This window comes from Sprattus sprattus, assembly GCF_963457725.1.
Source record: "Sprattus sprattus genome assembly, chromosome: 15".
In the NCBI taxonomy this organism is placed as follows: domain Eukaryota; kingdom Metazoa; phylum Chordata; class Actinopteri; order Clupeiformes; family Clupeidae; genus Sprattus; species Sprattus sprattus.
The window spans coordinates 27,718,390-27,725,889 of record NC_137913.1 but is presented as its reverse complement, the minus strand read 5'-3'; positions in this window follow the sequence as shown (position 1 = coordinate 27,725,889).

Genomic DNA, 7,500 nt, shown 5'->3' with positions numbered 1-7,500 from the left:
GTAGAAGGTAGAAACCACATGTGCATCTTTGAATCACGATCTGCTTCGAAATCGATAGAATAACACATCCAAAGACCCAATCCTTCAGATGACCATCCGACCGCACACGGCACAAGAAACGTGCTCTCTGCTCGTCAGCGCAAGTGTGAGTGCAGCCGAAACCCGGGAAAGCCACTACTCTTAACGTTACTACCACCCGGCAGCGGACAGCCAATCACAGCACAGGATTTTTTTCTTGGTTCACTCATGAGCGTCTGTGATGCACACCGACCCTGAAATGTCTGATTCGAACATTCGAAGCTTGCTTTAAAACCGAGATAGATTATTTCTAAGAATATACCCGAGAGTCTCAAGACATGAAATACAGTATCTTAATTATTTGAGACCTACATGAAAACTACAGAGTCTTATCAGATATTAGATGTTTTTGTCCCACAGAGAGCCAGAGAGAGAAGGCACTGAAACCGTGAAAGATACCCTGAGGGCTGACTGATATCTGCCCATCATCAGAGAGGCTTTGACCCCAGGATGGCTCTGTGAGTGCCAGTGGCTATGCTTTTATGCTCTGAGGAGTGTGTGTGGTGTCTGTTTGTGTGTTTGTGTGTTCGTGTGTGTGCGCACGCGCATGTGTTTTGTGTGTGTTCACTCTCACATGCTGCCCTGCTGCCGGCAAGGTCTAAGTGAATTTCTCCAAAAAACATGAAAATCCAGAATCAAATAACCACCATTCTATGAAATGTATTTTATTGTATGTAATTTGTATCAATTATATTATGTTATTTTACACCTTGCTAACAAAAAATCTAATTTGTGGACCTTGTTCATTCTCAGTTGACGACCTAAATCACAAAGCTGACCAGTCTGAATGGCTCTTGGTGATGTAGACTATATAGAGCATGCAGGTGAAGAATGTTACCCTAATCAGTCACATTCCCATATGTTTCCATGGTGACCAGTGAAAGAAATGGAACAGAAGCTGGACTATTGTCTATCATCACACCTCAGAAATGACCACATTAATACAAAGATATGTTTTGTAAGTCCCTGTGGACAAATACCTTAACTGTACCCTTAAGAAAGTGGACTGGTGCATAGTCATTTCTAAAGAGAGTCTGTTAGTGACATGATCTTTGCAACAGGGCAAAGTGTTAACCCTTACAATGGAATGCCAATGAGAGGGGTAGGGGGCATTATAAAGAGCACGTATGTAAATGGCCTCTTTAGTCAAATGTGTGAGACCTAGTATCGCTCTGAAGGGTGTCAGACCACAAGTACAAGTGAGCATGCATGCTGTCCTCACACCAGGGCAGCCTGATCAGCGGCTGCTGTTCAATTCATGTGTAGTCGCACCTACACACACCACACCTGTCTTGTCACACCTACACACACATACCTGCTCATACAACTCAATAGGTGTTTCTGTAGAGTGCTTGAGTCCCAGCTGAGGAGTGGCTTCAGGGGACACAGCAGTAATCACTTCCCATTAGCATGAACAGCAGAGGAGGAAACAGCAGCTCACACAATAAAGTCTGATCTAACCGTGTGTGCCCCCTCATTAACTGGCAGCATTCACATGAATTCATGCTCATTCGCATCTCTATACACACGCACACATAGCACACACACACACACACACACACACACACACACACACACACACACACACACACACACACACACACACACACACACACACACACACACACACACACACACACATACACACACACACTCACACGCACGCACACGCACACACACATACACATACTCACACATACTCACACGCACGCACACGCACACACACATACACATACTCACACATACACAACACACACAGTGTGGTGTCTATCTGCAGCATGTGTATGCATCATACTCATGCCTTCACCCTCATGTAAGTCATGTGCTGCTGTCTGTTCCAAGAAACACCACCACACACACCCTCACTCACTGATCATCCGTCTAGGTCTGATTAATAAAGATGTGGAATGTTTGAGTCTGAAGCTGATTTGGAGTGTTTTGCCCACTGTAAATAAAACATCACAGGGGAACAAGCTCTATAATAGATGCTTAGTTAAAAGGGTCGTGTAAGGTTGCAGTACAGGTCAGTAGGAGGTCACTAGGAATGTGTTATGTTGCAGTTATTCTTATAAATGTCTCCAAGCTGCCCCGACTCACACACACACATAGGCACACACATATACGTACATACTTGAGAAAGGCACATTCACACACATATACGCATGCATGCATGCACAAACATGCGCACACATACACACTTCCTTGTTTGACTGTCAGTTTGGATAAAGATAAGATCATATTGGAATCAGAATCAGCTCTACACAGCAAATGGATGTGTGTAATTGGTTTGGTGGGTGAATGCACAGCTGTGTGTGTGTGTGTGTGAGTGTGTGTGTGTGTGTGTGTGTGTGCTTGCGTGTGTGTGTGTGTTTGTGTGTGTGTGTTTGTGTGTGTGTGTGTGTGTGTGTGTGTGTGTGTGTGTGTGTGTGTTTGTGTGTGTGTGTGTGTGTGTGTGTGTGTGTGTGTGTGTTTGTGTGTGTGTGTTTGTGTGTGTGTGTGTGTGTGTGTGTGTGTGTGTGTGTGTGTGTGTGTTTGTGTGTGTGTGTGTGTGTGTGTGTGTGTGTTTGTGTGTGTTTTTGTCTGTGTGTGTTTGTGTCTGTGTGAGTGTACTTTGGTGTGTGTATGTGTAGGTGTGGGGGCAGCTGTGTGTGTGTGTGTGTGTGTGTGTGTACAATGTGTGTATGTATAGGTGTGTGTATGTGTGTGTGTGTGTGTGTGGAGATATGTGCTGGCTCTGCTCCAGATATATACTCCAACAGCCAGCACAAACTCAAGCGTAAGCCCGGTAATGAGGGTGTGTGTGTGTGTGTGTGTGTGTGATGGATCTGATGGTGTTAGTTCTGCTGCTCTTGGCCACAGCACACACCCAGAGGAACCCTCAGATGCTAGGCAATGCCACAGAGAGGACTGGGGACTCACTGGAATCTGGGCTAATGTTGTACATATGCACGACACACACATATGCGGCCTGAGATACACACACACACACACACACAAGCGTGTGCACAGACATACACAGAGACAAATGCCACAATACACACATGCACACATACAAACAAATAAACAAATCAATATTTCTGAATATTTACACACTGACAACTCTGAAGTCACATCTCCCCCACCACATTGAACACACACACACACACACGCACACACACACACACGCACGCACGCACGCACACACACACACACACACACACACACACACACACACACACACACACACACACACACACACACACACACACACACACACACACACACACACACACACACACAAAATAGTTTGCAGTAGTTAACTATTGAAACTAGTAACTTTGGGCCATAAAAGGAAAGGAGTGCTTTTCTACTGTAGAACCCTGACAAGTAAAAAGAAAAGATAGCCCCATTGTTCAGACCAGTGTTCAAGCTGTTCATACTGTCTAAAAAGGTGCAAGTTGAAGACTGTTTTTGTTGTTGTGAATGTTACTAAACTGATGTGTAAGGCAAAGACATTTTTTGAGAGCAGTGCTCAGTCAAACGGTCTATAATGATGCAAGTAAAATATTTGTTTCTTTACTGTTTTAGTTGTAGTCAGATAATGATATATAACATTCTTCGCTACTTTGTCCTTGTGAAAAGCCCGAATGAGAGTGTTGTATTTAGGTCTCAGGGGTTCTTCCAGGAAAGTTTTCAATCAGAATTGAATATATTATGTGTTCAATAGTCATAAGTACTGATTATTGCTATTTATTAACAAATGTTCAGAGACGTTGTTGTTGTTTTTTAAGTGACCTGACTATCTGAGAAATCTTGCATAGTACCCCCATCTGGTCTCCAGCTTCTAGACACAGGTGTCTGGCTGACATTCCTTTGTGTATGTGAACAAGTAGGCACTTTCACTTCCGAATGACGTGCACATGGTCAAATTCATCATTTTTTACAAAGTAGCTTTAGTTATCCAAACTAAATTTCCCCCTAGGGTAGTTTTGTTGCAGTTCAACCTCATCCTGTGTGAGGTCATTGTTTAACGTGTGAACACACAACACACACACACACGGCAACTTAGTTAGGGAGCACTGGTTCTGATTTGCCTGCAATATTAATGTAATGCAGCCAGTGTCACTGTTGGCTGAGAACAGCCCTCAACTGATCTGTATTGACTATGGATGACAAATATTTAATCTTTTTGCCAAAAGCATTTGATTTTCCTATAACGCAAGGATTCCCCATACTTTAATCTTTAAACGGTGACTATGACCATTCAAGATTTGAGTTGACAGCCAAAATTATCTTCCCTGTCACTTTTTACCATTCAGGCACTTGGCAATCTTGGGCTCTTCTGATTTGGAACATTAATGAGTGAGAGAGATGACTCCAGCCTTGGAACAAGTTCATGTGTGAACACGACCCAGTCCGACACGAGAACACCACCACTGCCGACACAATGACAGCCCCCCCACTCCCACCCCCACCCACCTTCACTACCACCCAGTGTGTGTCTGCTGTAAGAAAAGTGTGTGTGCGCTATTGCAGAAAATTGAAACAGCAAGAGAGAGAAAAAATGTGGCATGCAGACGGCAGTTATGTCATCGTAGAGGGAGAGAGATACGGAAGATATCACGTACAGGAGCTCCTGTCTCTCTGACACATACTGTAAGTCCTCCTCACGGCATTCACTCAGAGACTCCACCTTCACTGCTACTGTTCAATTCCATGCAATTCAGTTCCACTCCTAGTACACACGCAGGAAGGAACAGAGTAGCATTTCTCAGGCCGTACCCGACCCTCCAAAGGTCTGCCGGCTTATGACTTACAGATCAAACCCTCTGTAAACTGTAGCCACAGATGCCGCTTATGTAATTTCTGTGATAAACAGCGATTTAAACGAGGGATGGAAGATGGACAGCTCAGCACATTTTTCCACCTGGGTGGAGTCAGTGGCCCAGATCCATACGTCCACCTTACGTAAGAGTACTACAAAGTGGTCGTAAATCTGAGCTGAACTGCCTTCAACGGCTTATTAGTGTAGGATAACATTTTACTAAACAAGAGACCAGAATGAGCGACTCTGAGAGATTATAGTGGAGAGTTTCGCTTTCATCTCTTCTGAGGGTGAAGAAAGGACAGAAAAAAACGAAGAAAAAAAAGAAAAAAGGAAAAAAAATCCTGCATTCCTGTCCCCCTCTGGCGTTGACCTTGTCCTTCTGAGCGGCCAGACTGGATGATTGCTGCGTATTTACATTTGCAGGGCGGAATCGGGTCAGTATGGTCTGCTGATCACTCACTGCTCTGCTCAACTCACTGCCCCATTCATGCCACCCATTTGGAATCACATGTTGCATCATAGGATGGGTGTTGCATCATGGGACTGCGGCGAGGGAGGCTACAGCGCACAGGTCGTCAGGGGTAACAGCGGATTGAACCAGAGCGCACCACAGAATGTGCCGCAGTCCAGCAGCAGCTCCCAGCACACAGCTAGTCTGAGGCTCACAAATGGGAATCACAAGGTGCAACAATTCCAGCTATTCAAATATTTCTAGAAACAAATACATGATTCTTAAAGATCACATCAAAGAATGTTTTCATACATTTTAATTTGGACTAAATCACAGAATGCTTGTGCAGTGACCTCTGAAGTTTCACAGGATTTGTCTCTGCTGTTTGCCATTGTGTTTTTTTTTTCATCTTTAAGTTTTACCTACCTAATTAATAAATATAATTACTTATGTTTGCTGAGGTTTAACTAAGGACCCTCACCCACATTCTTCACATTCTGTGGATTGGGTCTAATTCAGCAGGGAGGCCCCCATTAAGTGGCGTACGCGCAGCAATCCACTCCCTGCCGAGCGTGCTTCTCCCTCTCCTCTCCTCTCCTCTCCTCTCCTCTCCTCTCCACTCCGTCTATAGTGTGTTTTCACAGAGAGCCTGGGCCCCACACTGCAGCCGTGTGTAAGCTGACACCGGCCACACATGAGGCCCCGGCGCGCCCGCCACCCCCAGTCAATCACTGTCAACCTCCAGTCTGTGATCAGGACCAGATGGGTACACACACATCGACAGAAAAACAACCACACACACACACACACACACACACACACACACACACACACACACACACACACACACACACACACACACACACACACACACACATAAAGTGTGCACATAACATACAACACAAAATTATACTTTTTCTTACTCTGCACTAGACAAACATGAAGACAACACTGACAATGCAGATGCATACAAATAAACATAGGAAAATACTATGTAAACATACTCAAAACCAGAAGCACACATTGATCATACACAAAGCATGTTCCCATTGCACACACACACATGGACACACACATGGACACACACATGGACACACACACATACACACACACACACACACACACACACACACACACACACACACAGACACACACACACACACACACACACACACACACACACAGACACACACACACACACACACACACACACACACACACACACACACACACACACACGCACACACACACACAGAAAAGTACACCCATACATGCACAGATCCCTGGATTTCATTTAGCAGGAATGTGTCCCATATAGCATGCGGGGCTAGTAGGGATTTTTGTCCTAGTTTCTGCGTTCCTTCCTCTAGCGCTGAGAATCAGAGCGGACGCTTGTCTGCCAGCGCCTGATGGAACCGCCTGACAGAACTGCTCTCATCTGCGGAACAGAACGAAGAACATCACCTAAAGCACAACGTGACTTTTTCAAGATCCCTTGGAAAAGTAGATCAGCAAAGTGCCTGCCTGCCTTTGGTGGAGAGGAGAAGCGGAAAAAATCTAATATATTAACTATGAGGTTTGGGGGGGGGGGGGGGGGGGCAGAACACCAAGTCTGTTCCTAACCCAGGGAAAAGACAGAAAAAAATGTCACTGCATGTTACAGAAATAACTACATGAAGTCAGCCCACTCAGAGAGACATTGCTCTGAAACGCCACTCTTTGAGCCTTTTCAGTGCTGTACGAAATCACACACCATTATAAATACCACACCTGTACTATATCACAAACCATCACATATACCATACATTTACTATATCACAAACCATCACATATACCATACTAAATCACAAGCCATCACATATACCATACGTATTGTAGGGTTTTCCAGTAAAACTTTCAATGTAGATTATTTTTAAGATTTTCTTTTTTTAGAAAAGACATTAACGAACCTTAAATAGTCCACCTAATGTAAAGTAAAACTTACTGACTGACACTCTGTACATATGACACATATACCATACATGTACCTATACTAAATCACAAACCATCCCAAATACCATACTGTATACTAAATTAACCAGCATCTCCACATCACCAGCTCAGCAGGCACAGTTGTGCACTGCAGATGAACACACATCAAGCAGTGGACTGCCCTGACAAGGCC